This window comes from Ranitomeya imitator, chromosome 5 (genome assembly GCF_032444005.1).
Source record: "Ranitomeya imitator isolate aRanImi1 chromosome 5, aRanImi1.pri, whole genome shotgun sequence".
Lineage (NCBI taxonomy): Eukaryota > Metazoa > Chordata > Amphibia > Anura > Dendrobatidae > Ranitomeya > Ranitomeya imitator.
In genome coordinates this window covers 333,472,552-333,481,760 of record NC_091286.1, presented here as the reverse complement: position 1 = coordinate 333,481,760, position 9,209 = coordinate 333,472,552, and the positions used below count along the sequence as shown (strand labels likewise).

Here is a 9,209-nt window from a genome sequence, read left to right as displayed (position 1 = left end):
GTGTCATCTTTATCTTTACGCCTTTTTAGAGATGATTTCATCTTCAACTTGCTGAACTGTTCACAAGAACAATAATTTTAGCCAGTGGTGCACAAACTTTTACATGACACTGTACTAGTATTCTGGCCATAGATAAAATATTGGAACAAATAGCATCACTAGTGAATTATGTGGTAAGTGATGGTAGCTGGCCATCTCCAGTAGCACCAACTCGGCAGTTTTAACGTCTAGTAACCAGAATAAGTTCGAGAAACATTTATGAGAAAGCTGAGTTATAAGATCTTATATAAAGGCACTATTGGATCAACTGGTACTAACTGCTAATAAAATGTTTCCCACTGTGAAAAATCCAGCAAACATAGTAATGGCACCTTAATATGCATGCTCCCAGTGAAGACGTTCTTGCAAAGTTATTAACTTCTGTTATATTAATAATGAACAGAACATGACATTTGCCAAGGAGTGTACACTGTCTCAAGGTGAGAAAGGTTTCCAATAATTTTCGGTGGCTGGACTACTTTCAGTTCCTAGAAATCCAAAAAGAGAAAAACCGCACCCTATGTCCATACAGCTTCCATTCGCATATTGGCGCAAGTCAATGCCAAGGGGTCCAGCCCGGCTGCAAGTCCATATCCCAGAATAGAAGAAAGACAGCGCCACAACGGTCAGTGATGAAGACCTTACGTGTTTAATCTGCCTCCTGCGGCGACGTTTCGGTACAATAACCTTTATCAAGCACACTTGTACTTGTACTTTCGGTTCCTAGTCACTGTATGAGCAAAGAAAAATTGCAATGTGGGTCCCTAACACATTGATAAGGAGCATGCGAGCAGCAACTATGCCATCCAGCTTTAACTCAGAGCCACACTGGACCACAATACCTTACGGTGTATGGCCTGTCTTGTGTAGCAGAAAGGACAAGGAATATTGTTAATATGGATGTGACAGTTCTACTGTTTCTAGACAGTAAAAAAAAAAATCATTTATTTCAAATTCCACATTCTCCTTTGGTCTTGGTATATTCATTGCATTAAGGCTAGCAATTATATTTTCTAAGTGTTATGACTTGAGTTATCGATAGCAATGTAACCTTGGGCAACAGATTTATGCTGTTCAGAATCTGCACTTCAGAAAGACACTTTGCTATGTAACAAGCGACATTGTTACTCTGCAGATGCTTTATTCCAAGTCCCATCTATAAAAATGGCTTTTGCAAGCGAATTTTGCCTATAAATCAAACTATGCGGATTAAAGGGAATCTGTCAGCAGGTTTTGGCTACCTCATCTGATAGCAGCGTAATATAGGTAAAGAGACTCTGAATCCAACAATGCATCACTTACATTACTGGATGCAGCCGTTCTCACACCATTAGAGCTTTTAGATTTAGAATGGAGCAGAGCTGAGAAAGCTAACCCCGCCCACCAGGCTCTACATGTACAAAGTCCGTAGACAAACAAAACCTGGCGCTCAGGGGACAATGATTAAAGGGAACCTGTCACCCCCAAGATCGAAGGATACATCGGGGGCATATCTACAGCATTACAGAATGCTGTAGATAAGCCCCTGATGCTGGTGGGCTTAGCTCATCTTCGATTTTGGGGGTGACAGGTTCCCTTTAAAGCCGAGAACGGCAATAAAACTTTATTTTATGATAATAAGAGCAATTGTCTTAACATTGTGAAGCTGGATTCACGTTCTAAATTGTTCAGAGGTTTCTGAGGCTTAAGGTGTGTGACACGTCATTAAAAGCAAGAGCAGGGCAAAAAGTCTTAGTCCTTCTCAAACTGTTGTAACGGGGTTCCACAGTTCTTCATGGGGTGTTGCATGGCTGTCAGATACCACAGAGTAAGAAAAAGAGACACACTTCCCCAAGGCACACATCATCTGCCCTGGCAGAAGTAATGTATCACAGACTGCTTCATCTAGGAAGTGTCAACGTGGTTTGGCTTGTAAATGTCTCAGCAGAAGCAGTTTGAGGAATCCTGGTAGATAATAAAGGGTTTTTCCTTAACTTTGATATTGATGACCTTTTCTTATGATAGGCAAAACAGTATCATATTTGTGGGGTCTAACACCAGCCAGCCTCTGCCAATAAGCAGACTGACGGTGTTATAGAAAGGTGGATTGAGACCAGTGAGCTGCAATACCAGGCACAGCCACTCCGGTATATACAGAGCTGTGCAGGTTAATCAAGTGGACAAGCCCCGCCAATCATGTGACTATAAAATAGTATGGAGTCTGTTATGGACCTGGTGGTTAGGAGCACCCGGAACGACCTGATGGTTAAACTCAACCAGGACAAGCTCTGGGAAGTGGGAGCTCTGCTGACCGCAACCCCTAATCCTATCACACAACTAGAAATAGCCGTGGAGCGTACCTAACTCTGCCTAGACGCCTCTTCACAGCCTAAGAGCTAACTAGCCCTAGAGATAGAAAATAAAGCCTACCTTGCCTCAGAGAAATTCCCCAAAGGAAAAGGCAGCCCCCCACATATATTGACTGTGAGTTAAGATGAAAGTCACAAACACAGAAATGAAACAGGTTTCAGCAAAGGGAGGCCAGACTTACTAAACAGACTGAGGATAGGAAAGGTATCTATGCGGTCAGCACAAAAAACTACAAAAAGACCACGCAGAGTGTGCAAAAAGACCTCCGCACCGACTCACGGCGCGGAGGTGCCACTCTGCATCCCAGAGCTTCCAGCTAGCAAGGCAAAATCATGATAGCAAGCTGGACAAGGAAACAATGAACAGATAATTAACTAGCAGGGACTTAGTTTCTGCTCCAGTAGACAGGTCACCAGAAAGATCCAAGAGCGAACTGAAACAGTACAAGAACACTGACAGCTGGCATGGAGTAGCGATCTGAGTGGAGTTAAATAGAGCAGCCAGCCAAAGAATAAACTACGTCACCTGTGGAAGGAACCTCAGAAGCAGCAGCTCCACTCACAGCCACCAGAGGGAGTCCATGGACAGAACTCGCCGAAGTACCATTCATGACCACAGGAGGGAGTTCGATAACAGAATTCACAACAGGAGTCATACCGCCTATGATGGCCTTGAACTAGCTTTACAAAGTCCCTGAAAATACCTTTAATTGTAACTAAAGAAAACAAAGTCTCTTTTGAAGGAGTGTTACCAGGCATGAATTGTGCGTGTCCTGTGTATTCTAGAACCTGCTTCAAGGTTGCATTTCTACCTTCAATTCGAATGCTTTGTTTCAGAAATCAAAGCTCAGCAAAGTGAAAATGAAGATGTGCAAATTCGGTTATGTGAATTCTTACAGAAGTTTGTACACCCACAGCTCTTACACAAAATGTAACATACTACGTTCACAGGCCTCCAAGGAGCAAAAGCCATAACTCTTTAAAGTCATTCAAATGCTAGTTGATGGCAACACATTATTAATTTTACATAATTGCTGCTGCCCGGAATGCTTGCCCTGTATTATTTCAGGCAGTAAGGAACACAACCGGACACTTTCCATTAGGCCCAATCCACTTATGATCATTTGCATACATGAATAAAAAGTACAGAAAAAGCTTGATAGCATATCTAATTTATGGTTTTAATTAAATAGCTTGCATAAAGGACACTTATTATCTAGATTTTTTTTACTAATTAAAACTAGATACTTATAGTTTCTTTCCTAATGGTTATGAGGACAGCCATTTACCCGAGTTGTAAATGACAGTCAGAGATTTAAGGTACCGTCACACTAAGCGACGCTGCAGCGATACCGACAACGATCCGGATCGCTGCTGCGTCGCTGTTTGGTCGCTGGAGAGCTGTCACACAGACAGCTCTCCAGCGACCAACGATGCCGGTAACCAGGGTAAACATCGGGTTACTAAGCGCAGGGCCGCGCTTAGTAACCCGATGTTTACCCTGGTTACCATCGTTAAAGTAAAAAAAACAAACACTACATACTTACCTACCGCTGTCTGTCCCCGGCGCTCTGCTTCTCTGCTCTGGCTGTGAGCACAGCGGCCGGAAAGCAGAGCGGTGACGTCACCGCTCTGCTTTCCGGCTGCCCGGCGCTCACAGCCAGAGCAGAGAAGCAGAGCGCCGGGGACAGACAGCGGTAGGTAAGTATGTAGTGGTTGTTGTAGTGGTACGCCTGTGCTGAAGCTGCAGCGTGAAGAAAAGAAGAGGACGTCATCCTATGAAGATGGGAGGCCCCGGATCCGACCGCGACGCTCATCGGATCGGACCGCCCCGGGGGAGTATAATATAACCTGTTTTTTTTACTTTTCAGGTTACATCGGGGGCTTATCTACTGTATTAAAGAATGCTGTAAATAAGCCCCTGATGCCGGTGGCCTTAGCTCATATACGATTTTTGGGGTGATAGATTCCCTTTAATACTCACCTTGTGAAGTTTTCATAAAATGACGTCTTGTGCGCTTCAGGGTAGGACGTGGGGGATGAGTCCTTTTCTTTTTCTCTGCGCCTCCCACTAGTCTCCTCTGCTTCTTGTGCAGGTCACTGATTATTCAGTGACCTGCTTCCTTCCTCTGTGGGCAGCACGTGTGCAGTGGGAGCCGGCGTCGTGTGCAAGACTTTGATAAAATTTAGCTGGAGGCGGCGCATGCTCAGATATAAATCATGAACGGTACATGCGCAGCCTCCGGCGTCATTTTTATTAAAGTCTTGCACACAGGACGCCGGCTCTCACTGTGCACATGTTGCCCACACAATGATGGTGGCTGGGCAGAATTTAAAAAAATCAATGACTTGAACAAAAAGCAGAGGAGGCCTGTGAGGGGCGCAGAGAATATGAAGACGACCCTGCCTCCACATCTCGCTCCGAAGCACACAAGACGTCATTTTATGAAAACTTCATAAGGTGCGTATTAAACCAAAAACCAGGAGTGGGTGAAAAATGCAGAACTGGTGCACCAGATTTCCTGTATCGATGTGGTGCACAAGTTTCTATTACACTTTTCCTCTGACTGTGCCTCTCCTGATTTTGGCTTACAAATACTGATGCAAAATACTGACTATTTGCTGAACGTGTAAATGTGGCCTTGAAAGGTAAGACGCCAGTCAACAAATATTAGAGACTTCACATACAACATTCTTTATCGTGGCTCCAATATGGAGCTTCATTCTAGGACTAAGCAAGGTTGCAAAAGTTAAATTTTGACATATTTAAACAATATTTAAAAGGGATCTGTGTTGTAATACCCGAAAACGACCACGATACAATGTACGGAGCAGTGATATTTATGACTCTTTTCTTATTGCTGCTATGGATCCTACTGATAGGTTAGAGACTGGTGATTGGATATTAATTTCCCATCCTAAGGCTAATATAGCAATATGAAATAACTAGACATCACTTAAAAAAATAAACAGGCTGTTAATCAACAGACATTATTTTAATAGCATTTCCCAGTACTTTATACCGATGGGCTATTGCAGGTGAGGACATATCATTGATGCAGACGTATTGGGCCCCGAATAAGTAAGGGGGTCCAATACAACCTCCAAATCAGCAGACAGCCTCTCTCATAGACAGAACTATTGTTCTGCAAAGGGCCCATATATGGTTCTTGCACAGGGGCCCTTTTCAACCTGTGTCCGCGACTGGCCTATTCTGACTATGCAGTTACAGTCCGCAACTCATCAAATCTGTATGGCATCGAGAACAGCTGATTAGCAGGGGTGCTGGGTAATGCACCCCCATCGATCTAATATTGATGACCTATGCTAAGAATAGGCCATCAACAAAAAAAACTAAAATCCATTTAACAAATGCATTTCAATCAAAGTAACTGGACATAATCACCTTTAAATTGGAAATACCAAAGGCTACTGTAGATCCCACTGCTTTTAATATAATTTGCTGTTGTTGGTATTCAAGAGCTGCACCGATCGTACAGTAATTTGCAGTTGCTTTGGAAGCAATGTAGGTACGCTAACCTGCTTTAATGACTCTTTGATAGAAAGGAAGAAAAATGCTTTGCTTGCCTTGAAAAAGATATGAAGCAAGAAGAAGTATGACCACAGGTCAAATTACATCAAATTCCTAAAAAATGTACTTAGAAAGTAGCACTGCATTTCTGCTCTTATATTACCACTATAAATTGGATTTGTAGGGTATCCTGTTGCAGTGTGAAAAGTTCAAGGTTTATGGAAGAAATAAAGGAAAGCAGAAATTAGTTACATCGGCGGTTCATGAACTTTAGAGCATCTGGCATTCTATTAAAGATACAGCATCACAATGCATACCCCTGTAGAGAAATAAAGCACAAAATCCAGAGCAAAGGTAGTAATCAAATATGAATGGTTTTGTTTGTGTGGTTTCTATGTTTTTTCGTATGTGCTTCAATGTTAATCTTTCTAAGATGTTGAGATGCGAAATGATAAGATTTTGCAACAAAAGAAGTGTGCACGGGGCTATACTTAGCTTATTACCACACAGCAAGTAAAATACAACTACGGTATGTGGCTACTTCTCCAAGATGCACGCTTGTGTACAAGTGTGTCTAGAAGAGTTCATACTTTCATGCCGATTTGAAGGAAAAGGGCGGTCACACCAAATACTGATTTGATTTAGATTTCACTTTTATTCATTCACCTTGTTTTTTGTTAATTGTTAAAAATAAACTATTAACATTTATATGTTTGAAAGCTTTTTTACTTTGCAGCATTTTTACAAACCTGCCTAAAACTTTTGCACAGTACTAAAGGTTGTTAAAAAATATAGGCAGGAACATTAAAGAAGAGTTGAGCAATAAGATTTGCAGGAACCTGTTCAGTCATCCACATTGGTACTGTACATCTGCCTCTTGACAAGGGCAGTGCAAAGTTTTTTGGTGGAAATTTAAAAGGAACCAATTAGCAGGATTGTGTACAGTAACCTACAGACACTGTCAGGTCGGTGCAGTTATACTGATTAAAATGATACCTTAGTTGACTAAATTCGTCTTATGGTGGTTGTTTAATCTTTATTTTCAGTTTTGTGTTAATGATATGCCCGTGCCCCGGGGCGGCCTATGGTGGGGGTCTTCATGTGATGCTCTGATTAGATATTCATAATGCAGACTGCTGACAGGTCACTGATACCTCAATGACATTCCCCCTAGTTTACATAGTGATCTATCTATATAATTGTCTAAGGGGTACTTCCATCTGTTTGTCTGTCTGTAACGGAAATCCCGCGTCGCTGATTGGTCGCGGACGGCAGGCCAATCAGCGACAGGCTTAGTCCATCCGCGAATTGGTCCCTCCCTACTCTCCTCAAGTCAGTGACCCCTCCCTACTCGCCTCCAGTCAGTGCCAGTGTGTCGCCCCATCCCGGACCAACTTTTTACTATTGATGCTGCCTGTGCAGCATCAATAGTAAAAAGATATAATGTTAACAATAAAAAAAAATAAAATCGTGCTATTCTCACCTTCCGTCTTCCACTGATGCGTGCGATGCTGCCGCCAGCTTCCGTTCCCAGTGATGCATTGCGAAATTACCCAGATGACATAGCGGTCTCGAGACCGCTAAGTCATCAGGGTAATTTCGCAATGCATCACTGGGAACAGAAGCTGGCGGCAGCATCGTGCGCATCGGCACAGCTTCGGTGGACGCCGGAGGGTGAGTATATAACTTTTTTATTTTAATTTTTTTTGACAGGGATATGGTGCCCACACTGCTATATAGTAAGTGGGCTGTGTTATATACTACGTGGGCTGTGTTATATACTGCGTGGGCTCTGCTATATATTACATGGGCTGTGCTATATATTACGTGGGCTGTGTTATATACTACGTGGCAGCTATATACTACGTGGCTGTGCTATATACTACGTGGCTGTCTGTTCTACGTGGGCTGTGCTATATACTATGTGGCTGCTATATACTACGTGGCTGTGCTATATACTATGTGGCTGTGTTATATACTACGTGGCTGTACTATATCCTGCGCCCCGAACCCTCGACATCCTGAGACCAATCAGCGACCGGCGCAGTACGGCCGCAAATTGTCACAGGATTTAAACACTGCTTCGGTGATTGGTCGTGGCCAGCCAGGCACAACCAATCAGCGACAGGCGGCACCTGCTCTGCAGCATAATCACGTGTAATGTGTTTATAATTAATGTGGTTGAGGTTATCCCGATATGAAAAAAAAGCCATTTGGAAATGGCGCCCGCCGTGCCTGCGAGCCTGCCAGTAGCAGCTATAGAGAAAAAAAAATTTCCTCATCCAAGATGGCGCTGCCTGCACAATAGCAGCTATCGGATCGCCTCTATATACACTGATGGATATTTTTTTTTTTTAATATCAGTATAACCTCAAACATATTAATTATAAACACATTACACATGTGATTATCCTGCAGCGCCACCGCCGGCAGATGCCACTCACAGCCAAAGCTAACAGACAGTTCTCCATCCTCCTCCTTCTTGACCTGTCCTCTGCTTTCGACACAGTCGATCAATGCCTACTGCTACAGATTCTTTCTTCCCTTGGCATCAAAGACCTTGTCCTGTCCTGGATTTCCTCATACGTTTCCAACCGCACATTTAGCGTTTCCCACTCCAACACCACCTCCCCCTCCCCATCCCGCCCTCTCTTTGTTGGAGTCCCTCAAGGCTCTGTCCTAGGGCCCCTACTTTTTTCCATCTATACTCTTGGCCTAGGACAACTCAAAGTCCCACGGCTTCCAGTACCACCTGTATGTGGATGACACTCAGATCTACCTCTCTGGCCCAGATGTCACCTCTTTGCTGTTCAGAATCCCGAAGTGTCTGTCAGCCATATCCTCCTTCTTCACCTCTCGCTTCCTAAAACTCAATGTAGACAAAACCGAACTCATCATCTTTCCCCCATCTCACGTATCCCCCCTGACCTGACCTGACCTATCTATTATGGTAAACGGCATCACACTCTCTCCCGCACCTGAAATCCGCTGCCTCGGGGTAACTCTCGACTCTGCCCTGTCCTTCAAACCGCACGTCCAAACTCTTGCCACCACCTGTCGCCTCCAACTCAAAAATATCACCAGAATCCGTTCGTTCCTCAGCCCACAATCTACCAAAACTCTTGTGCATGCCCTCATCATCTCCCGCCTTGACTACTGCAACACCCTCCTCTGTGGCCTCCCCGCTAACTCTCTTGCACCACTCCAGTCTGTCCTTAACTCTGCTGCCCGGCAAATCCACCTCTCTCCTCGCTACTCCCCTGCTTCTCCCCTCTGCAAATCCTTGCACT

General features: G+C 43.8%; 1 protein-coding gene across 1 annotated transcript in view; it reads right to left on the bottom strand.

Annotated features, from left to right (window-relative positions):
• Positions 1-9,209, bottom strand: part of RNGTT (RNA guanylyltransferase and 5'-phosphatase) — a 576,238-nt gene that overhangs the window by 298,757 nt on the left and 268,272 nt on the right. The gene's annotated exons all lie outside the window — the stretch shown is intronic.